The sequence below is a fragment of the Grus americana genome, chromosome 7 (assembly GCF_028858705.1).
Source record: "Grus americana isolate bGruAme1 chromosome 7, bGruAme1.mat, whole genome shotgun sequence".
Lineage (NCBI taxonomy): Eukaryota > Metazoa > Chordata > Aves > Gruiformes > Gruidae > Grus > Grus americana.
This window is the reverse complement of record NC_072858.1, coordinates 40,801,684-40,826,133: the sequence shown is the minus strand read 5'-3', so window position 1 is coordinate 40,826,133 and position 24,450 is coordinate 40,801,684. Positions and strand designations below refer to the sequence as shown.

At 46.8% G+C, this 24,450-nt stretch overlaps 1 long non-coding RNA gene across 1 annotated transcript; it reads left to right on the top strand.

Moving 5' to 3' along the window:
- Positions 1–1,900: 1,900 nt before the first annotated feature.
- On the top strand, positions 1,901–23,533 carry LOC129208845 (uncharacterized). The gene is made up of 3 exons (XR_008577897.1): positions 1,901–2,052; positions 3,244–3,488; positions 23,344–23,533. It is a non-coding gene; the product is annotated as an uncharacterized LOC129208845 (long non-coding RNA).
- Positions 23,534–24,450: the final 917 nt, after the last annotated feature.

Genomic DNA, 24,450 nt, shown 5'->3' with positions numbered 1-24,450 from the left:
GGGTAAAACCATGAGAGCTCCACATCGCCCCAAAGTCACAGGACTTTCAGTAGGTCACCTGGCTTGGGCAGCTTATAGAGCGCACAAAGAGACTTTGCAAGAAGGGTAGGCACAGCTTAAAAAGCATAAAGCAGGTATTTACTGGCTAATCCATATGCCGATCAGCCGAGACTTGGGAGCTTCAAAGCCAGGCAGTAAGGTGTTCACCACCCAGCTGGACGCTTGAGGAGAGTTTGATGGCTGGTCATCAGCCAGGCAGGAAGGTTCACCTCCTGGCCGGTCATCAGCTGTGTGGGGAGGGTTCTCCTCCATCGCATCTGGGAAGGGGACCTCAATGATGACAATCAGTGCCCTGATTGTCCCCTTAGCTTTCCGTATTGGAGCTTTTTCCTCTGAATCCTTGAGCTGGGAGTGGGTCCACCTCAGCCACATCCCCTCTTTTACCTTCCTTAGCTCGTGTGACTCTCCCTGACAGTTTTCTCAGGTGTTTTAACCAAGGCTGTGCAGCTGGGCTGGCTCTGCAAGAGGCCCTGGAGCCCATGGAGCTGGGCCCATAGGAGCTGAGCTACAGGTGAGACCAAGCATGTCCGCACTGGAGAGCCAGCTGCAGCAGATTTGGGACAGCTGGCTGTCAAGCCTGAGAAGATAAAGGGCCGGACCCAGCCCAAGGATCACACCAGCTTTAACATGGAGAGAGAGGGTCTTGTATGGGATGTCTGCTGTGTGCTGGGAAGGAAAGCAGAGGGTCTCCTGGGATAAGAGGTGATGGGGAGGGTGGAGAGCTATGGATAGAGATGTGCTTTCCAAAAGGCTGATCTGGCTTGGGGTGGTGGGGGAGCCTGGGGCAGGAGCCTCTGTGCATCTGGAGGTGTGGGATGGTGCTGGAGGCTGCTTGGTCCGTCCTTCTTCCCAGAGCCTGGGGGTGGGTTTTGCTTAACCTGGTAAGTTGTATGAAGACACTTGCTGGGGACAAGGCTTTAAGCAATGTGAGACCTCATCTTAGCTTTTGCTGTGCGGGGACACTGGCGCATGGTGGCTGTGTGCTGTGTCAGTGACGTGCCCTCTGCAGGGGGGTGGTCTGTGGGAGAGGGAGGAAGAAATGGGCTCCTGCTGAAAGGACTTGGAATTTTCCCAAGCGGGCTATGGATTCAGTAGGTCACATATATGTTATTAGGGATGGTTATGTATGTCTGTGTGTGCTAAGAGCGGTGAGTTACAGACTGTGTCAAACACCATTACAACTCATTATGGCTATATAAACATTGTTATGCTCCCTTTCCCCAGAATAAATCTGCATACTGTAATGCTACTGTGGTCTAGAATTATAAACAATTCAATTTAAGGCTTAATGGTTTCAAAAACCAATCTTGTGTTTCAGCGGCCTGCAGCATACCCTGTTAGAGAATTGCTTCCAGGCTGCAAAGGAATTTATATTGGAGCAAATAGTCTGTGTGTATGTATATTTATATATAAGTACGTTAGCTGCCTGGTCCCAATTCCCAAACTGACATCAGGTGAAAAACAAACTCTTTAAAAATTGGCATGAATGGGGTTTCTGCATCCCCATCCCCCAGGCTGGGGAGTCTCTGTTCCTTCTAATTGCTGCTTTTCCCTTGCTGTGGCTGAGACATTTTGGGTTCGATCGTGCTGCAGAGAAGCGTCAGCGAGCTGCCACCAGCGTGCGTTGTGCCCGGAGGGTGTCGGATCACATCACTGCCAAAGAAAATAGAATAAATTATAAAAGTTTTGTGTATCTGTGGTCATGAGTGCTCCTTTGATTTACGGTATTTTGATAGGAGCTGTGTTTGTGTAAAGCTAATGTTTGGATATCGATCAAATATTGACACTACACCGGTTCATAAATGTTCTCCCATTCCTCCGCTTGCAAGCGCGGCGTCTTGTAGCGCGGAGCGTGAGCCTGCTGCGCTGACGGCTTCTGCGGTCTGGCGGGTGTTCTGCAAGCAAGGGGAAAAGTGTCCGTAACGGCTCCGTATTTCCATCCCTGTGCCCTGGTGTAGCGCCAGCACGAATAATCGTAATGCAGTCCTGTAGGTGAGCGTGGGTAACTGCGTAACATCAAGCAGACGAAATGTGCTCGTTCCTGGTTTGTCCGGTCAATATTGGTTTCTAAAATCTGTGTCAAAGTAATTGCAAAAAAAGTGATTTAAAACAGGGGCTGGTGGCAACATTGGTTATGACAATGGTTTTGTCTCCTTGTTATTAGAAGGGTGATTTAATTCTGTACCTGCTGGCGTGTCTTTCCCTTTGGCAAATAATTCTTCAGAAGATGTCATTAGACCCAAATGTTAATTGAAGCTAATTGAAAGTTGCATTCAGCTATTTTTAGTTATACTGAAAATTTCCCAACCTGCTCCCCTCACCCCTCTCTGTTCATGCATTTTCTTGATACTCAGAGTATGATCTCTACTCGCTCTTGGAAAAAGACAGGTTTATCATGAACCTAATAACACCATGTACTTTAGAAGTAAGTAATAAAAAGTCATGACTTTTTTTTGTAAAACAAACTCCCTCTTAAGTATGAGGACATGAAGGCAAACTTTAAAGTCATAGGTTTTAAGGTTTATGTAACGTAGGTTAAAAAAATAAAATCCTTTCTGCAAAATGTTATGGATAAGTTGTCTTTCGTGCAAAAATAAAGAAGGTGGCTAGTTCATCATTCTCAATGGTGGTAGTTGTCATGAAATGGAAGGAAATAATATTTATTTGAAAAGAAAACTTCTGAATACTTGCTTCACGGGCAAAATAAGAGCTGTGACAATGAAGATCTGGGTGAATATTTCCATACCATGGGAGCATAAGTATAGTTAAAACCTGGCTTTTACTTTTTTGGTTATTTTTCCCCAATCTTCTAATGTCAGCTTACTCCAGGAATTATTTCATGTGGAAATGGCTTTCTCTAAGCTTTGACTTCCCAACCAGCTCTTAGTTCACCTTTAAGTATGTTCTGAAGTAATAGGGATGTTCTAATAGTAATGGTTTACATTAAATGCAAGTGAAAAGTAATAATTGGGTTTACTGTATAAATCATTGGTAGTAAGTAATCTAATGCTGTTGGGACTTGTTAGAATAATACACTTAAACTCTCTCCTGGCTGAAACTGAAGCTCACAAAACAGAGAATTAAACTCAAAGGCCAGATGAGGTTATTTTGCAGCACCTTTTTGTGGCTTACGTGTGTGCAGTAGAAAAGTTTCGTTTTGGTTTTTTGTTTGTTTTGTTCCAGGACAAATAAGAAGTGACATGGAAAAGACAGGGCTTGCACAGTTATTTGTCTATTTGTTTTGGAAGGACACCCTGCATGAGGCTGTGTGAACTCGACGTGTTGCAGCCTGCTTGGGTACCGGCAGCATAGAACCTGTTTTTGGTAGAAGAGAGAGGGGTTTTTGCAGATCTAGAGAGATCCTGAAGCATTGGTTGGAATAAGCTGCTCAACAGCATGTGGACCTCGGTGCTCGGGCTCTAATACAGGTCAGCATCCTGCAGCTTCCACAGGGGCTCACCTTCAGACAAAGGCTCAAATGAGGGGAAACCACCCCAGCGGCACAACGCAGCTTGAAATGGCTATTGCCAGATGTTGTGAACCAGGGCGAAGAAATGTTTGTTGGCGTGTCCAGGGGAGGAGAATGGAAAGCATAAATTTATCCATGTGGCTATAAACCCTACGAAGGAAAAAGACATTTCTAGGGGCAAATAATATGCCACCGGATGAGGTTTTTTATTGTGTTTGGAGCAAGAGATTTGTCATTAAGTACTGCAGGTATCTCCTGGTCCTCCCATGAGCCTCTGTGCTGGAGGACATCCCCTTCAGGCATGAAGCAGTGGGAATTAGCTGGGAGCTGGGCAGTTGGCAATATTAACATCAATCCAAAATCCTCCCCGCTACGGGAAAGCTGGTGGTGAAAGGGAAATCTCCCCATGGTTGGGTGCGGGTGGTCAATGCCACTGTTCCAGTTTTTTGGAGGGGGCAAATAGCAAACTCTGCAGTTGAGAGAGGAGGTAGGAAAAGTGGTATTGATCTTGGGATATAGGGGAACTGATAAGAGAAATGGTAACAATTTGCATAAATATTAGGCGAGTCTAAGTAGGAGAGATGGGCGGGGAATGAGGCTTGGAGGCATTTTTTATTATTTGTTATAGAATCATAGAATGGTTTGGGTTGGAAGGGACCTCAAAGGTCATCTAGTTCCAACCCCCCCCGCCATGGGCAGGGACACCCTCCACTAGACCATGTTGCCCAAAGCCCTGTCCAACCTGGCCTTGAACACTGCCAGGGAGCCAGGGGCATCCACAGCTTCTCTGGGCAACCTGTGCCAGGGCCTCACCACTCTAACAGCAAAGAATTTCTTTCTAACATCTAATCTAAATCAGCCCTCCTTCAACTTGAACCCATTACCCCTTGTCCTGTCACTACACTCCCTCAAACAGTCCCTCACCATCTTTCCTGTAGCCCCTTCAGGTACTGGAAGGCCACAATTAGATCTCCCTGGAGCCACCTTTTCTCCAGGTTGAACAACCCCAACTCTCTCAGCCTGTCCTCATAGGAGAGGTGCTCCAGCCCTCTGATCAGCTTCGTGGCCTCCTCTGGACTCTCTCCAACAGCTCCATGTCTGTCCTGTACTGGGGCCCCCAGAGCTGGACACAGTACTCCAGGTGGGGTCTCACCAGAGCGGAGTAGAGGGGCAGGATCACCTCCCTCGACCTGCTGGTCACGCATCTTTTGATGCAGCCCAGGACACGGTTGGCTTTCTGGGCTGTGAGCACACATTGCCGGCTCATGTTGAGCTTCTCATCAATCAATCAACACCCCCAAGTCCTTCTCCTCAGGGCTGCTTTCAATCCATTCCTCACCCAGCCTGTAGCTGTGCTTGGGATTGCGCCGACCCACCTGCAGGACCTTGCACTTGGCCTTGTTGAACTTAATGCGGTTCACACGGGCCCACCTCTCCAGCCTGTCCAGGTCCCTCTGGATGGCATCCCTTCCCTCCAGTGTGTTGACCACACCACACAGCTTGGTGTCGTTGGCAAACTTGCTGAGGGTGCACTCGATCCCACTGTCCATGTCACCGACAAAGATGTTGAACAGTGCTGGTCCCAGTACCGACCCCTGAGGAACACCACTCGTCACCGTTCTCCACTTGGACATTGAGCCGTTGACCACAACTCTTTGAGTGCGACCATCCAGCCAATTCCTTATCCACCGAGTGGTCCATCCATCGAATCCATGTCTCTCCAATTTAGAGACAAGGATGTCGTGCAGGACAGTGTCAAATGCCTTGCACAAGTCCAGGTAGATAATGTCGGTTGCCCTTCCCTTATCCACCGATGCTGTAACCCCATCATGGAAGGCCACCAAGTTTATCAGGCATGATTTGCCCCTAGTGAAGCTGTGTTGGCTGTCACCAATCACCTCCTTGTTTTCCATGTGCCTGAGCACAGTCTCCAGGAGGGTCTGCTCCATGATCTTGCCAGGCACAGAGGTGAGACTGGCCGGCCTGTAGTTCCCTGGGTCTTCCTTTTTACCCTTCTTAAAAATTATATATTAATATAACTTAAAAAAAACCCCAAGATGACATTGGTGGACCTAGGAGACTTTTATTCTGCTGGGAGACCAGGGAGGAAAACAAGATTTATTTTTTTTAAGTAGTAGGTTAGCACTTGTAAGCCAGACCTAACCACTAAGCTGAGACTTTTGCCTCTTTTGAACTTTGGCCACCTGGGGAGGCAAGAGCAAATATTATGGGATGCTGTTTTCTTCCATGTGCCTTTTGCTTTTTTCCACTTGTGTTTTTCTTCAAAGACCATTTCATAACTCCTGTGTCAGCCCAGCAAATGCAGGCATGTGGAATATTTCCCATTTCACTCTTAAAATGGTAGTCATGTTTCCATGACTCATTGTACCTTTCTAATATGTCGTAATTTTCTTCTGAAAAGCATTTCTGTAGCACATTGAGTTAAGGCGTGCTTTATTATGTAGTGGTGCTGCAGAAAAGCACCGGGAACATCCTGATATCATTAAAGCATCCAGCAGAGAAGCCTGTAAAACAGGTACATAACTGTTACCAGTGATTCAGGAATGAAATCATGACTGTGATGGGCTTTGGTGTCCTGACTTGGGCTTTGTAAGTCCCTGGTTTATTAATTCATTGAGAAATAGAAGGAAAGTGCCCTTTTTTTGGCACTTTCTTGGTTCAGATTGTGGAGGGAGGGGAAGAGCAAACAGTGGGAAGCATCGTTTAACCTCACAGCATGTTGAGCAGCTATTTCTCTGCAGAAGGGGCAAAATTATTTGCTTGGGTACATATTTGACAATGCCCATCAAGCGAGGGGTGAGCCTAATGCAGACACCAGGGTAAATGCCAGTCCGTTAATTAGCCGGTGGGATAGTGAAGCACGTAAGAAATGGGGCAATTGAGTTTTCCTTGCACTGACGTTGCTGTGGTGCTGCTGGCTTGCGTTTTTGCAAGTGCCCGAGACCATCCTTTTAGTCTTGCTTTTCCTCTCTGTGGCTAACCTGAAAAGTTGCACCTGGTGCACAATTAAAAAAAAAATATAAATAAAACCAAACAACCCAGCATGTGAAACTGCACGTTAATTCATATTTGGCAAATTTCTTTTGGGGTTCCCGCAGTGTAATCGTGGGACAGGTGGGATGTTCCTCCTCACACGAAGAGCCTGTTGCCACCTCTTCTTCTTCTGTCACTCACTTTCCTTGTAGTAGGAAAAAAAAAAACAAAACAAAACCCGAGTCGAGGTTAACTCTGCTGTTGCTCAGGTAGCAGTGCCATGGCGTAGGTCAGGACTGCGTGGTTCGTCCCTTGCTGTGTGCTGACAGCCTGTACCGAATCCCCTTAGGGATGGGAGAGGGGGAAAAGGGTATTGGAAGAACAGCAAAATGGAGTAAAAGAAGTTCCTGTGGCCCAAAGGGTACGAGAAACAAGAAGTGGGTGCTGAGTAGTACTGGGAAAGCATGGAGCTGCCAATGGTTGATCAACCCCTCAGGCTCTGAGGTACGGGAAAAATTACTCTCCTGTACAAATAGGAGAGATACCAACATCTGCAACGTTTTATAAGAACTACTCTGACCCCTTTGCCCCAGTAAATATGGACAGTTAGATACCGACCTCTCGTCCAGCAGCCTTAAAGTGCTGAGAGCTAGTGCTGCCCAAGAAATAGTTTAAATATTTCTAAGTCTTGTTGTTGTTTGGGTTTTTTCCATTCCCCCTCCCCAGTGTCTCATCAGGTGGTCTGTTTTCTGGTGCCTTGGTTTTGATCGTGGGTGGTCTCAAGCCTGAAAGCGTAGGGTCCTCTTGGCAGAGGCTGTGTTGGGTAGGAGACATCGTTGGAGCCTGGGTCAGATGCGGGAAGGCTTGTTTCTTCTTCAGAAGGTTACAAAAAGTAGTCCAGGTCCAAAGCATGAAGCTTGGCCCCTCCACCTGGTCCAAATGTGAACTTCCCTGAGGGCTTGGGTTTGGATCCCACCAGCAAAACCGTGGCGTTATTGTTCAGTGGGGCTGCCAAGCTGTCCCTGAGTTCAGGTGGGTGGCTGGGATGGTCCTCCGTGTCAGGCCAAATCTGAACAAAACAGGGTCTGTGATGCAAGGTAGTGGTGTTTATTTTTGGATGTGTGACTACTAACCACTAACAGAGTAAATATTTAATATAATAGAATGGAAAAATAGGCTGATCTGAGTAGTTTAAGCAGGCCTGTGTCACTTCCACATAGGTGTAAGGGGTATTTTCTTGTTCTTTGAAGCATTCATTTTATTTTATTATTTTTTAAATGAATCTGGGACCCTGTTAGCTTTTGGGGTGTTGCAGTTTGCTGTTTAAAATGAACTCCACCAGCTGACAGCCTGCCAGCACCCTCCTCGAAGCTGCCCTCCATGATGAAGTATGGGAAACATATTCATTTTGAAGTGGTGTTTTTAAACAAACCCTTTTCAGCTGCGGCCAAGGTTAAACCTTCCAATGTTTCCATGCCTAGAGAAATGGTGTTTCTTTAAAATAAATAAAGACTGACAACACCTCTCCAGAGTCCGTTCCTACCATTTTGTCTAAGCTGTGACCAAGAAACAGGGATCGAGGTGAGCTCTGCTTTCAGTTCACTGTAAATATCAAAAAAACCCCAGTTTATTGTTATGAGCTGTGATTGCAAGTGGGACAAAGCTGTGGGGATTTAAGAAGTGTTTTGGGGTTTGAGTTTTTCATATAGGTGTCTGAGCCTGGTGAATGTGGTAAGGTCTAATGTGTAGTTCTGAATCCATACCCCCCCAAAATGTACTTGTTAATGGGCAGCTTGGCTCCTCCCTAGCAGAAAGTGCCTTTTCAGCTCTGTTTTTTCATATAACACCTCTGGCCCTGACAACTGTTTCTCTCCTGGAGATACGTGCTGGATGGTCGTGTGTGCAGGAGCATCCACGTGTGGAGTAGGAGGGTGGAGGGATGCAGGGAGGAGCTCCGCCATAGGCGGTCTTGGAGACCCCTTCTCCTTTTTGCAATGGTTTTGGGTGACGCGGGCTCCTTGCTCCACCGCGGCACTTGCCGTCACTTCAGATTCCTGCGGTGGATTGGATGCTGCAGGAGCCCAGGGTAGGTATGTGGTCTTGCTGGAAAAACTAAAATAAATATAAAAATGAAATCCATCTTAAAGCTTTTTCCTGGCCGCTCTCGTGAGCAGAGACACCACTCCGGACTTAAGAAATGGCCTCCCCTGCAGTTTTGACGTTTCTTTGAGAAAGTTTCAGCTTTGGCAATTTGTCATTTTTTTTTCAATGGAAAAGTGGCTTATCAGGCAGCTCCAGGCTAGCTTTCTGCTGGAGCTGTCGTAAAAGAGATGTCCACCCTTCCTGGCAAACCTTACTAGCAATGTTTAAGTAATGTACTGCTTTCCCCCCGCTTTGAAAGCAGCCAAACTTGTCAAAAACTTTTCACAGCTGGAAATTGCTGAAGTCTTTCTAGTTCTCAGTTAAAAAAATTACAATTTTAAGATAATACATAGCCCTGGGTCTTGATTAGAAATGGTGTGTTCCAGATATTTTAATTACTAATTTGTATATCTATGGAAAAAAATGTTCAGATACCATGCAACTGAGCAATGTACGTATAAATTCTGAATTGTAAACAAATACATTCCCTGGGACCATAAATTTTTGGCAGTTTACAAAAAGAAAAAGTGAGGTTTAAGTGGGAATACATTCAGCTGCTCTAGAAAGCAATCAAAACATCCCTGATATTTCGGGATGGGGCATCACTGCCTCGCCCTGAACGGGACAGAGCTCTCCTTATGTTGGAGTCCAACAAGGTTTCAGAGTTGGGAGGCGATAACTTCCAAAGGGACCTCTGGAGGTGACAGGAGCCAACTCCTGCTCAGAGCGAACTCAAGGTTTTGCCCCATTCGTGGTCTGCACGAGTCAATTCTGTTGCGAAAAAGTCACAAATGGATCAAAGCAGAATGTTTGTAGGCCGTTTGGTTTCTCCTCTAACCTTGCCGGAGATTTCCTGCTGCTGAAGCATCAGGTCTTTGAATGAGGGCGCTGTGTTTCCTGGGGAGGATGGTTGGCACCACGTTGCCTACGGGATTGCTCAAATAACTATCTAAACAGATTGTGGGTGGAAATATAAAATGCGCGTGGTGATGGTCTGTTCAACAGCAAATTCTTTTAATCTGGAAATATCAACGGTAATTGATGCATAGTCATACGAATGAGTATTAGCTTGAAGTTGAGAAATGCATATTTGTAAGAGGTATTTCGGAGAAGAAACTTTATTCTACGAAACAAAAGAAAAATAAAAAGGGCCGGGAGAATAAGAATTTCTTTTTCTAGGAAAAGAGGAGGGGTCAGCCAAGACTTCAAATCCCCACAATATTCTAATACATGTTAATGGTTGGACTTGATGATCTTAAAGGTCTTTTCCAACCAAAATGGTTCTATGACATAGGGAGTAGCGAAATGTCCTGTCCCTGGTAGATGGGGAAAATAAGTATTTGGCTGTCTTATCTCAGTCTCTCTGCTGTAGATTACACAATTTCTCCTGCATAGATAATTAAGTGCTGGGGTGGGTTGCTGAAAGCAGTGGTGGAGTCTTGGTCACTGCCATGACATCAGACAAGGTGGTCCAGGGATGAATGGTTCCCAATTTCCACTGAGGTGGTGAGTGGGGCCATGGGGCCCAGCCCCTGAGCTCCTGCAAGGAGAAGGGGACCTGGACCACCTCTCTGAATGTCTGGGCTCTGCTGAGGCTCTTCACGAACGGATGGAGTGAAACCTGGCCTTTCACGAGGTTGGGAAGCCCTGGAGATCACTTCTGAGGTGCTTTCTGGACCTGCACTTTGATTTCCAATAGAGTTACCAAAAAGCTGGTTAATCTAAATAGACCTGGACTAGCCCATAAATTGTTAGACCCTTTCTGGATCAGCAACCAAAAAAGTTCGCTCTAATTCTGCATAACTTCCAGCACATCTCTGCTTCAGAGCAATCACCAAACAGGGTCTGGAGCAAGGGGCCATAGCACATGAGTGCTGCAATAAGCAGAATAACTTTTAGATAACGTTTAAGGTATGGTTTGGGGCCAACTCCACTGATTTCACCCCAAAGCGTGCTAGGATTTGCTGCTGCTCTGGGTGACGCACGTAGGTTTTTATGGGGTGTTAGCGCGGAGCCAAGGCAGCCGGCAGCAGGCTAGCCACTCTTCTGCTTTACTCATCATCGAAAGAATTCGGCTCGCTTCCACTTGCAAAACCTTGCCCTCGAGGACAGAGCTGGGTGGAAAACTTTGCTTTCTGGTTCAGCCAGCAAACAAAAAATGTGTACTTCTGGTCAACTGGAATAATTGTGTATGTGTTTTGGGTTTTTTTCCCCTTCCCTTGTGGAATGAAGAAACCTGAAATTCCTTTTGGGTTGACTCAACTGATGGTACTGTTTCAAGATAAAACACTGCATTTTTTAAAAAATACCTTTTTGAAAAAGGGTTAATTTTAGTCAATGCTGGATGATTACATTTTTCTTTTCTCCTTTTTTTTTTCCCCTCCTTGTCAATAAGGTGGTCTTCATGGCATGTCGTGGTGGCCTAATTTAATTTTTTTAACGGAATGTTTCTGCATGTCAAGCAGGAAACCTTACTGAGGTTTTTTTTGAAGGGGGTGAAACCTGATTTCTGACAAATCAATGTCATCTCCAAAGACTTTACTGCGCTGTAACTGCACCATCACCACTCCAGGAAGAACCACAGGCTGACTTGTGGATTTGGAAGGAGACCATCAACTCTGAGCTGAAAATGGCCCTGAAGTCGGAGCTCAAGTGCCATGGCTTCATTTTTGTCAGGCTCTCCGAACCAATCGGGGTTGCTTTCATTGGGTTTTTATCGTGTTAACATCACCGTCACCTCCGGCGGGTAAGAAATGTCACAAAAGTTGCTGTAAAGGGGTAGATACCTTCTGCTTGTGCTCCTTGTGATGGACAGACGGCCTTGACCTCAATTTCTGCTCTGTAATTAAATTCACCTGCATTTTCCTACGGACTAGCCTCTGGGCAGTACGAATTTGCTTGTTCTTGCAAACAGGGTGGCAGGGGTGGGCTCCACACTTTCTGTCCACGAGAACTGAAGTTTTTCTATCTGTTGTTTGCCGATAACCTTCCTACAGACCATAATGCTCCGTCCTTGTAACTACCCCACAATTACTGAAGCCTTCTAGAGAAAGATGCTGGTACAAAAAAAACTCTAACAGAATATTCAAACCCCAATGCTATTAAAGCTATGTTTAACGCAGTTGTGGGAACAGATTTCAATATGTTTATTCGTCTAGTAATTATAAAATCATGGGGAAGGGTAGGATCTTACTTTTTCATAGCATACGTGACAACTTTTGAAGACCTTTTCACTGTAAATGAAGTATAGGATGTATGTTTGTTTTAAACTTAGATCAGTCTAATGTGTCTAAAAGTTTGGTTTTTTTTTTTTTTTTTTTAAGAAGTGCCAATCTTGTAAGAACTTAGTGGAGTCCCTGGGATGTGGCTCCTTGCAAGTCCTTGGAAACTGTTGATTTTCTGGGGTGCAGCATTGCCATAGATTAGACATCTGTTTTTTTCACTAGATTTTTTTTTTTTCCTTCTGGGCACTTTAAGCTTTGCAGAGCTAACCCCCCTTGCAAAGGGAATGTGTTTCCCTTTGGGCCTGGCTCTCCATTCCTCTTGTTTAACAAACCCTTTTTCTTTTTTTATTACCTTTTTCTGGAATCAACAAGTAATTATATTCCAGAAATAGCACAGATTTTTTAACTCATTCAGTTTATACAGGGTGAAATGCTGTTGAATTTGAAGTGTATATACAAAGACAGAGCACAGAAAATAAATGTGTTTATCCTGAAATTGTGGAAGATTCCCTGGGTTTCTAAAAGTGGTCTTGCGGGAATATCCTAAATAATAAAATGGTAAAAAATATTCGAGGTATTCAGTAACCCTACCTGTTATTTATCAGTGTTGAAACTCTGTTTCAGTTCTCATCCATGACTTGAAGAGCTGGGACTAGGTTGGATCCTCTCGGGTCTATGGAGGTGCAACCAGACTCCAGTTGAGGGGAGGGGGAAAGTCATTATATATGCTGTGATTTGACAGACTTCTTGTTGTCCGAATTCAGCAATTTGTGTATCTCGCTCTCTTGTTCCCTAAGCTCCTCGAGTTTTTTAGGTTTTGCTGGGACAGAGATAGAAGACATGTGCAATGTCCTACTGCAGGATGGGGATGGACAAGCTGGTGTAGATAGCGGGAGGATATGAACCTGCCTGGAAAGAGTGAAGCTTTGTGATGTTTCTCGTTTGCAAGGAAGCCAAGAAGGCAGGAAAGCTCCTGAGGAGGACATAGGGTTTTTTTATTTTTGGTTCGATGGTTTGGAGGTGTCTTTGGATTAAGTACTCCAAGCCAAAGCTGAGAAGAGACAGTGAGAAGGTCACTGGTTAAACATGGAAGAAGTACTAAAAATTTGCCAAATGGAAGGACTAGGTGAGAACAGTTCAGCCTATTTTCTCCACCAAAATTTGCAATTCCCTTCCCAGAGCGAATCTGGGAAAAACGGGCCCCCAGTAACTTGCACGGGCAGAGCAAAAGCAAAAAGCACGAGGGTCTCTGCGAGGCACAGGGGCGCGTTTGCAGGAGGCAGCACCGGTGGTGCATCGAGCAGGAGCACGCACAGATCGAAGCAATGCCTGACCTCAGCTGGAGTTGCCACGTTGGCAAGGAGCTAAAGCCAAAGCATGCACAGGACAGTGTATCGCCATGAAGAAGCGAAAAGTCTGTATATTCTGCATAAAGTAGGTAAAATCAGTGGCCTGCCATGGAGAGAACACGTGGTGATAGTTGTTCCTCTTGAGTCTTGCTCCAGGGCGGCCACCTCGGGACAGGACACACCTGGACGGTGAACGGGACCCTCGTGGCTTGGCCATGGGATGCTGATGGGCATGTTCTTCTCAAAGCAGAAGTTACAGTAAAGGGTTTAGAGTGGGGGTGTGTGAGTTGGAGGCAGTATATGCATCATACTGTGCATAGAAAATCCTGCAAAGATGGGCTTTTTTAGAGATGCAGCAGAGAGCACGTTGGACACTAAATCTCATTAAAGTGTGAGTGCAGAGGTGCTGACAAGACTGATTGCATTAACCGGCACTATGCAAATGCATTTTCATTTTTAACTAAAATTAGGGTATTTTAGATGTTGGAAGAATTTCAGCTGCACATAAATGACTTCTGAAAAAAATAAGGCTGTACTAGACATCTAAGATGCAGCACCAGGTGATTTAATCTGGAAGTTCTTCTGCCGAAGGATATTACAAGCATCAGCCCAAAAATCCCAACTAGGCCGAGGTCTTCTCAGACTTCTTTAGTGCAGGTACCATTTAAAGTAGCGCATCCCCCCTTCGTGTGACCACAGTGTAAGTAGAATTAACGTAATGGGCATCTTGCATGTGGGTGGCGAGACCTTCTGCCAAATGCTTACTTTTATGGCTAGCCTGGAAAGGAGGAAAAAGAAGATTTCTAAAATAATACAGCTGGTTCCATCACCTTGGTATTTTTTTTTCCTTAATATATGCATAAACACAACTTTATCTGGATGGTAAACAGTGACTCTGAACAGCAATTCTCCCCTGCCCTTTTACTTTGAAAAACGGACAGCGTTGCCTCTTAGCTGATGAATAAGGTGGTTCCTGGGAGCAAAGCTTGCTTATCTAGCTGTTTTCAGGCTCTAATATGGGAAGCAGGTGATGCATAAAATGCTCAAATGAAGAACAAATTGACCAGAGGAAAAAAAAAAAATTTATACTTAAAAAAAAAAGGTATCTGGTTTTGTTGGTTTTGCTCACTGCACTGAGCTGGTCTATACTACAGATGCTCCCTTGGTCTTAGGTACGTCTTGCTGAACTTGTGTTTTTTATCTTTAAAAGAAAGTGTAAAAAAAAAAAAAAAGTCATAAATGTAGCTTTGGACTTCAGGGGAAAACAAAACAACAAACACACCAAACCCAGACAACATTGCTTCTATAGACAGTTTGCGACAACTATATAATCTCACTATATGCAAGATGCTTCAGTAGCATCAATAACTCTTCCCATTTTTCACTGTAAATATTTGCTAGATTTAAAAAAAAATAAATCAATTCCCCACCTGTAGTGTATCCCTGATCCCTTTGTACCCAGTGAGATGAACCTTCATTAATTTGACCTGGTCTACTTGAAATACGTAAGATTTTGCTGCTAAACTTGGTGTTGACTGAACTTCTAGGTTGTACACTTCATAGCACCTCGGCAAATCTGTGGGGTTTTTAATTATTTCTCCCCCTCTCAAGATAGTATGAACATGTGTGGTGAGCAGTGCATGGTGTTACTTAGCCAAAAAGTATTTAATCATAAAAAAGCCTGTTTCTAAGGAAGATTTGATGAAAACGTGTGTTGTAAGAGTTCACAGGCAGCTAAAGATCTATTTTTGAATGGCTTCTCTGGTCAGTAGCTTCCAAAAAACAAAGGGCATAGTAGCTGAATGTACATTTGCTTGGGATTTTAAAGTGAAAATGTATTTAGAAAGCACAGAGTCCTCAAGAGAAACAAGGTGAAAATATCTGCAAAACAAGGCAAAACTGAAGTGGAAAGGAACACTGATATTCGGTATATTAATTTCTCACAGAGATTGATGTTAACGGCTCTGCTGGGAAATTACATTATTATTATTGTTAAAATGCTGTGGAAATCCACATAAAAACTGTGAAGCTACAGGATGTTCTCTAAGAATGCAAGCTTTGCTAAAATAAAATCGACAGTTAATCTCAAACACCTAAATGAAGACATAAAAGTGAAAAGGCTTCACAAACCAGCCTGTGATGGGGATGTCACAGGGTGTGAGCAGGTCTCAGAGTCAAAGGTTCTCAGCGTGTCTGTGAAGTAGTTGAAGCTCATAGGGTGTCCTAGGAAAGCAGGTTGCAAGCCAAGTAATAAAAGAATAATAAATGATGGAGTTAACGACTGCCCTGTCCAGGAGCTGGGCTGCAGAAGGAAGATGAGGAATGGGGGCTGTTTCACCGATGGATGAGGAGTACCCTAGAAGAGCGGCCCTGGGACAGGGTCCTGAGTGGTGGGTGGTCCCCATCCTTAGGGACTGCCCCGATGTTCCCAGACTGTGGTGGTCACCGTGCTGGGAGTGGGGTTGGGCTGGAGACAGCGACCACCCACCGCAGTGCTTCTGGTGGAGCCTGGTGGGATTGCTTGGCCAAGTGGGTGATGCCAAGCCAGAGTGACCGCATGTGTCGTCACTTTGTGAAAGCAGCTCTTGCTGGGTGGTTTGTTTTTTTTTTAAGTCGGAGTAGCTTAATGCAAGAGTCATTTGTGGGAAAATAAGCACAGAGTTCAAGGCCAAGCTTGGAGGTCGTTGCTTCTCCTACAGTTATCGCCTGAAATTTCTATACAGATCCCATAGACCCATTTTTGGCACGGGACCAGCTCCCTTTCGGTGCTGCTGCTGTGGAATGTCCCCTTTATAGCAAAACAGGCAACGGTCATTTTCCATCTGCTTTGTCACCTTCCTAATTTTAAAGAGCCATTTTTGAGATTCCAAGTGACTTTCTTCTCGCTGTTTACGTGAGTCGTCGTCTCTAGTGCTATATTCAAAGGCAACAGTTCAGCAGACCTCGGAAAGGAAAAGATGGATTATAGCTCAAAGTAGACTTCCTCAAATACCCCCAAGCCACAGCGCAGCCTGGTTTTGGAGCCGATCAAATATAAACATGGAGGGTGCTCGGGCCTGGTGTCATCTTCCCAAGATAACCATCAGTTGTCACACTCAGTGCGCTGGTTTTATTTTGGCACTTGAACACAATTGTAAGGGACGGAAAGCTTTTTAAATTTGTCACAGATGAGATGCTGAGCATTTTGCAGAAATGTTTTGGTCTCCAAATAGACCGTTGGTGGCTTAATGTATTTGTGGTTGGCCAGGTGGCCACCAGCAGCTGTGTTGTGCTGCTGGATGTTGCCTTCTGACACCGACGTTATCAGGCGTGATACAACGCGCAGAGCTGAAAGGACGAAGGTGCTTTGTTCTGTGACTGTCGATGGCCTGCAGCGTATTGGGAACTGTTAAACCTGGGCTCGCCACTTTGGGAAACGAAGCTGGAGTGCTTTGGAACCCCCAGGGAGAAGAGGCGACTTTGAAGCAGAGCTCTGCTCCGTGTCCTGTGGACTTGGGTTGGAAATGTCTTCTGCACCTCTTGGGTTGCAGCAAGAGGAAATCCATCTCCGGTCTTGAGATGGAGACGCCTTGACTTGCCTGGACGTGGCCCTGAGCAACCTGCTGGGAGCCGGTTGGGCTGGAGACCCCCACCCGGGTACATCTAGTCTGTGCCCGGTGTAAAACTGGGTGTCTGTTCCAACTTCCCTGAAAAGACCCCGAAACCTTCCGGGGAGGCCGTGTCTCTTGGGTGACATACTAGTGGCGGTAATGAAATGTTCTAGGAGTGATAATTGGACCCTCGGGCAACCTTTGGTCATCTGCGTGGTGGCAAAGAAAGAAGCCTTTGACTGATGTTGTTGATGACCTGTTGTTCATTTGACTTCAGACTTCTTGCTTTGAAGAGACCCAGGCATATTGAATCTGAAAATATTTCTAGTCTGTGTCAGCAGTACTTCCAAAAAGGAGGCAAAATAACAATTAGCGCGAGTCAATCTTTCCGTGGCAGCGGTTGGGAAACGAAGGGCTCTTACCTAGAAGCAAATTGGAGTATTTTGCTCATCTTGAGAGCATCACCGTGCAACAAAAGGAGATGGAAATGTTTAAGATCCGGAACCGTATTTTTCTGCAGAAGCATGGAAAGCGGCTCAGAGTGCTCACCTGGGAACCGCCCGGGTGGTGCAAGAGGTGCGAAGGACGTAGCCATTGCTCAACGCGGTAACGTCTTGCAGGAAGTCAGAAGACTTTGGTCGATGGTGCTGTTTCCCAACAGGAACCTCAGAGCAGCCGCTTTATTGGGAGCTTAACTCTTCTTACCGCGTGTCTTTCTGTCTCTGAAGAATGAGGCGCTGGGATTTCATATTTGGGATTAAATGTTTCCCACGTGTCAGAATCACAGCAATCGTGCCATTCACGGGCCGTGTCGCTCATGCTGGGGAAACGTAAATACCGAGTACGGCAGCTCATTTTTAGGGAGGATTACTACCTTTTTTTTTTTTTTCCCCTCCTCTCTGGACAGAGACACAAGTGATTGCGAAGCTTCTTTCATTCCTGTGGTTTTGCAAGAACGAGACAGTGCCACGATGGGTCTCGTAGCAGAAAAACGTGTGATCTCAGGCTCGAAATCCTACAACTCCTGAAGTCGTTCTCCTTCGCTCCCAAGTGGTAACCCCTCGTGGCTCTGGCTTTGCCAAGGTTTGGGTTATGCATGTGCCGTTTTGCATGTGTCTTGGACAACGTTCCTCAATGGGCTTTGTTCCTCCTCCTCTGCGTGGTCTCTTAGTGCTTCTCTGAGATGTATTGGTCCGATTTCTTCCTTCTGCCTTTGAAGAAATTGGGGGGGGTGTTTCAGACGCACCTACTGCCGTTCCAGGTGAGGGTTGCAGAAGAGCTGAAACGCTCTGGAGGATGAGTTTTCTTGAAAGGTGAAGGGATTTTTATTACAGATTTACAATTTTTTATTATTTTTTATTATACATTTAAAAAAAATCTTCATAGAAAAAACACTGAGTTCTTAAAAGCCTGCACCTAAGTTTGTAATAAGATCGAGTGATGGAAGATGATAAAAAAAGGAAGTTATTACGTGATAATCTTCTGTTCAAAAGGTGAGGGGGGGGACACAAGTCAGGCAAAAAGTGATTTATTTTTTTATTGAGTTACGACGAAGCTCTCAAATTTTCTGTATTTTCAACATTTTGCAAAAATTACCACGTGCAGAACGGGAGCGAGGATACGGCCTCAAGAAACACAAACACAGAGAGGGGAAACTCTTCTGGGATAGTAAAGAGAAAAAAAAAAACCACCCAAAGAGCAGGAATTCAGGTGTTAGACGTTCAGGGCATTTAAATATCTAAATTTGGCTGCCGGGTTTTTGTAGCTCCAACAGGTCTCACTTGTGTAGTTTAATTTTTTTTTTAATTTTTTTCTTTTCCCCGCCTCTCCGTATTAAAAAGTGTGGGACGGTGCCGGAGGGGGAGCGGAGGCAGCCGTACGTCCCGGCTGCCTGCAGAATGAAAGGGACCGTGTCCGAGAGCAACGTGCAGCCGTGCAAATGCCTGCAGCGGGGCGAGTTGATATTATTTATATTATAACATGCCAAAACCCATGCGGGGCCTGGGGGATCGGACTGGATAAAGCTAGAATGAAACCCCTGCTATCCGTGGAGTTGCCGGAGATCTTTCCCCCCCCCCCGCCCCAAACCTGTGGGACTGTATACAAGGCAATAAGTCATAAGGAACAGGGAGAAAATGTGCCGAAAGCAGGAGGAGAAGAACGCGAGGAAACCTTTCCAGCTTAGCACTGCAAGAAAAATATTTAGTTTAATAATATTTGCGAGCTAACTAATGAAATTTATAAGCCGAAACCCTAGATATGGGCGATCAGAATAATTTTCTCCAACTCACAGCTACCTCGGTGCCTGTGACGACATTTTGCTGGAATTTTCTATGGGTTGTAATTAATGGGGGGGGGGGCAGAAATTTTAATCTAGTTCCACGGAAATGCTCAAGTGGCATCGCCGGATGCTTTCTGTGATCCGAAGGAGCGACGTATTTCTCGCACGCTTTAGTAGCTGTGGGGCTTGCGGCCGCGAGACGGACAGCACACGCATCCTCGCGCGCTGCTCGCTGCCCAAAGCTGACCCTTTTTGAAGGTGTCAGGCAGCAAGAAAACCGGTAAGAAGCTCTGCAAGGAGCTCAGCGCGCGGGCTGCTCCGTAGCGTCAGCTGCTAGGGGATTGAGAAAGCTGATTTTTTTTTTTTTTTTTTAATATAAATCTCTCTTTTTTTTTTGCGTTTCCCCGTGCAAAGAAAACTGTGTTTGGATGCTTTCTACTTCCCGTTTGGGGAGTTACTGCGTGGTGAAAAGGCCTCGTAGCCATTAGTAAATTAGACGCTGAGGAGGTGACACAGTTTATTAAATTAACCGGTAAAACAGGGACTAAAATGACGTTCGTTGAAGATGGAAACAGCACAAAATTAATCCTTCCTCTTTGTAGTCTTAAAATGCCCTCCCCTAACAAGTTGCCTTGTGTGCGATAAGAAAAAAAAAAAATTATGAAAAAGAAAAACCTGGAAGGCAAAGGGTGCCTGGGCTCCATCCGAATCCAATTAGCGCTCGGTCTGGTACCGCCCTGCCTTTGGCATCGCACCTATTGCCAAGCGGTGATTTACCGAAGCCAGCCAGGAGGTGAAGGGAGAACGGGGCTGCCTGAGCAAGCCGGGCTGGGAGATGCTGTGATGACATCACTGATGAGCAGCAAGGGCCGCCAGCGTCATGCCTTGGGGCACGGCGTCCCGTAGGACACGTGGCCGCATCTTCTCTTGCGCTGCACCCGTGTATCTCTAGGTAGACATAGACGAAATATCCGCTGCCCTTTAAAACAAAGCAAAACAAAAAAAAACCCCAGCGGTGATGGAATCTTTAACCGCTGCCTTTATTGATGCTGTCCCTCTAAACGTGATCGAGTCCTGCCTCGGGCTCCGTCCGTGCCGCCTGCTCCCTAGGATGGCTGCAACCCTTAGGAAGCTGCCACAGATCTCAAGGCGGGGGGGAGTTCGACTTTTATCGCTACTTAAACAGATCATAAATACTAATTTTTAATTTTTTTTAATGTATTTTTTTTAACACGGGTGGGGAATAGTGACTTCACGTGGCTCCTCTACAACGCACAGCGCTGTGACTTCAAGCCTGCTCTATCGCCGCAGAGGCTTTTCGCTTGCAAAAGCGAGTTTAAAAGAGAAATGGTGGGGGCTGTACGGGCGGAATAAAAGCCAGGGTATTGATTTTATAAAAATCCAGCATCACCTTTGATACTCTGTTAAAGTTACACTAAGGGATAGCTGGCACGGCTTCCAGCAGGATAATTACAGCCGTAGTCTGAGTAATGTCTGCGAGCTTCGGGCTTGCAAAGCGATCTGCCTTTATGAGAAGGAGCTTGAATGAGAAATGAAGGCGCTGAGCCTTCCTGGGTTCGATAGCTGGCGTATTTTATGTATCTACTTTCTGTAAACTGTTTTCTATAGTGCTTCGTAACAGAAAAGCCGCTGGGAGCCAAGAAGCGAAGCTCTGGCAGCGCTGGCCAAAGCCAGCCGGGTTACTTCCAGCAGCGTACTGCGTTTTTGCCTCCTTTGTACGTGAAAAGTCGTCGCGGCGGATGTTCACCCGCCGTCGGGACTTAGCCACGGGAACGGAGGGACTCTCTCCTTCGGGATGCTCCGGGACCGGGGTATCTGGCAAAACGTTGCCCTTTCTCGTAGGTGCTATCACGTTCTTTCCTTGGATAAACTTCAATCCCTCGGGGTATCGCCGGTCAGACTCAAAAGCTGCATTTTTAAAAAAGTGCCTACAAAAGGCACCAGTAACCAGGTGGCTGTAAAACTCTCTGCCAACTGTTGCAGGAGCTGCCTGGGCCACAACCAGTTTTTCCCCCCTCCTTACCGCTGGCAATAGCTGCACCTCTCCCTACCTTTAAAGTACAATATTAATACCGGGGGCTACCTGGGATGAATGGGACTCCGCGGGATGAACGGGACCGGCTGCGGTCGTACAGGTGCGTTTGCAGGAAAGGTGGGGCAGGTGCGGGACCTTTTGTCCCCCGGGAAGAAGACGGGATCGCGCCGAACCCTCTCGTCGCTGCAGGGTCACTGGCGGTGTTGCTCCGAACCCGCTTGCCCTGAAGGGTTTCCAGTCAGGAGCTGCCTTGGTCCCCGCCTGGTTTTTCATGCATATGGGATGTCTGGAGGACTTCAGAGGGCCAAAGCCAATTAAGATGTCTGGCCCTACCCAGCGCCTTAATTCTTCTTGCTGGCGCTTCGTCGCAGGCTGCGTTTTATCTCTGCGCTGTTTGAAAGCTGCTCATCTCCAGATAAAAATAAAAGTTGCTTTAGGCTGAACCTAGATACCGTACCAGGCGTGTTCCCAGAAGGGCTGATGGATGCCGAGGGTGACTTTGGCTCAACGTGGGGACTGAGGGGAGGCTGCGATCTCGCAGGCTTCGCGAAGCGCTTGCTCCGCGGGTGACTCTTGTTTGGGCTTCCCCGGGAGCTGACCTTGAAGCTGCAGCAGTTGCTGGTTGTAAAATTGGTAATGCTCCTCGGTGACTTGCTGTGGCTGTCAGTAAGCTCATGCATTCGATTCAATGTCTGTTCTTAGTGGCATGTACATATATATATATATATAAAAATATATATATATAGCCCTTATTCTAGATCCACAGCAGACAACTGAGTGTGTTTTCCCTTCTGTGACTCCCAAGCAACCCAAGCCAGCTGGGATATTAATAATGATCACATACAGGGACTGCTCACATACTTAAAACTGAGGTTGCACGGGCGAGAAGGCGGGTTGGGACCTGCTTCTGCTGTCCTCTGCTCCAGGGATTTTCTCTCTTTTTCAGTAAAAACTCCATCTGCCAGAAGCGGCAGTCACAGGCAGTGTCTGTATTTGGGGTCCAGCAATGGAGACTGGAGAGCCGGTCAGTGTGTGGTGGCGATGATGAGACCTTAGCTGTTGTTTTAATTCACAGTAAATAGATAATTATACTTAATTCACAGTATGCTTGGAGTTTTGTCTTCTCGCTGCTGGCCTCCAGGGCCGTGAAAGGACTCAAAGTGCTGTTACAGGGGTAGAAACACGGAACTGCACCGTTCTGATTGAAAAAAAAAAAAAGTTTTTTAAAAACCTCTTTGGGGAAAGTCGCATCCTTCTTCTGATGCGCAGGTGATCGTTGTAGGGCAAAAAGGTAAAATTGTGTTTGGGAATGGTCTTTGTGACAGCTGCTCGTCGGAGGTCCCTGCTGGTCTGCTGCCTTGGTAAGGAAAGAGAGGGATGGGGAATGGCAGCAGCGTGGCCAGCACGAGTGCTAAACCCCTCTAGATTTGCTCTCCTTCCTCCCCAAACGTACTTGATCCAAGTATATCTGGGGTTTGGGTTTTTTTACGTGGATTCTGCTGGTTTTCTGGCGATGCTTCCAGGTTGGTCTTGGCAATTATCAAAGTGTGTCTTGGCAGTTCTTGAAGTGAGAAGTTATTTCAGAAGTTATTAGGTGCTGAAATTCTCCAGGAGTCCTGCACCTCGGGGACTGGGGATTTTGGCAACCCTGGGGACCCCGAGGACCTTGGGAGGGACCGTCCCCGCCACGCGTGGAGGAGCATCCCACACCCTGTGTCCTGCCGTCGCACGCGGGCTGTCCTGACGTTACCGCTGACTGAGGACTACCCACCTCCACCTGAAACGGAAACCGTCTTACGACTGTACACGAATCTGGTATGAAGCACTCTGCGTGTCGCTCAGTCATCATCTCTCTTTAAATTGTGGTTATTTCGGTATTTATCCCGGTTCTTGTTTTCCGCGTGGAGGCCAAAGCTTATATAGGCGGTCCTCGAATAAGAATAATGAGCAGTGAGTTTACAACGTAACCCTGAAAAGCCTGGTTTGGTATTGGTGAAATCTGACTGCTTCATTACCTGTTTTATAAGGAAATTATGTATTTATTTTCTGGTGTGTTTCTTTCTCTAGTTCCCCGGCAGCAATTACTTTCACAAAGGTCCCAAGGAATGCAGGAACGGTGCTCCTGTTTTTTCCCGAAATGAAACTTTTTTTTAATTTTTTATTTTTTATTTTTTTTAGAAACGAGATTTTAACAGGGAAGCGTACCACCACGAAGGTGCTGAGCATCAGTGCGAGGCCGAGCTGTGCCTGCCCAGCATCACCCCTGCCCCTCCGGAGCAGTGTGCGGAGGGTCGGTCTGTCCATCCGTAAATCTTTGCCCCATGCTACACGATCCTTTCCTACACGAGATGGCGCTCTTTGCCTTTCAATAAAGCAAAATGCTATTATTATTATTATTAATATTTTTTTTAATTATTCCCCCCCATCCCCGTGCCTGCCCCCCTCAGCCCTGCCTGACCCCTTGGCCCCAGGGATGCTCCCGGGCTGCGGATGGGAACCGGGAGCAGCTCTGACCCCGGAGGTTCCCAACCACCCGTGAAAGGCTGGAGGGACGGACACAAGCGTGCAAAAACACCCCACCACCTCCAACTCATTAAAAGAGAGGCTGCTAATTGATTTTCCCACCTTAATTTAAGAGGCCTTTGATCGGCAGCCTTGTCCTCCAAGCCCAGCTGAGGCGCTTTGCCCCGTCCTTGCCCTGCCCTAGCAGCTGTGAGCCCCAAACCCCGGGGGACAAGACCCCAGGGCTGCCCCAGGTTGGGGGGTGCACCCTGAGGGGGTCATGGGCTCCTTTGGGGCCCAAGGCCTGGCTGGGGGGGCTGGGCCAGGCCCCCCTCTTTGCCTGCAGTGAGGGGCCCCTGCCCTCCCTCCCCGCATCGGGGGTGGTTTGGGGGGGGAAATGTGATAGGGGAGCTGATGGTGCCCTTTGCCAGCCGGCATTAAAAATTCATGTGCATCATGGGCTCTTCCAAATAAGTCCGGAAAGGGTGAGTTCCTGCCTCCTCGGAGCTGCAGGCAAGCGCTCGGGCTGCCTGCGCTCCCCGGCCACTGTCCCCCCCGGGGTGCCAGGTACCACCAGGGCCCTGGTGTCTGGGTGCCTGGTGATGGGCTCCGCTCCCTTGTGGCGTGGGGCGCAGGCTGTGCGCGCGTGCTGGGTACCTGTGCGTGGGAAGCTGGGTGCCCCACAGCATGCTGGGGGTGGCTGGCATGTGTCGTGGGGTGACCTGGAGGGCAGGGATGTGGGGCAGCCAGGTGGAGTAGGATGTGGGGCACCTGGAGGAGGGT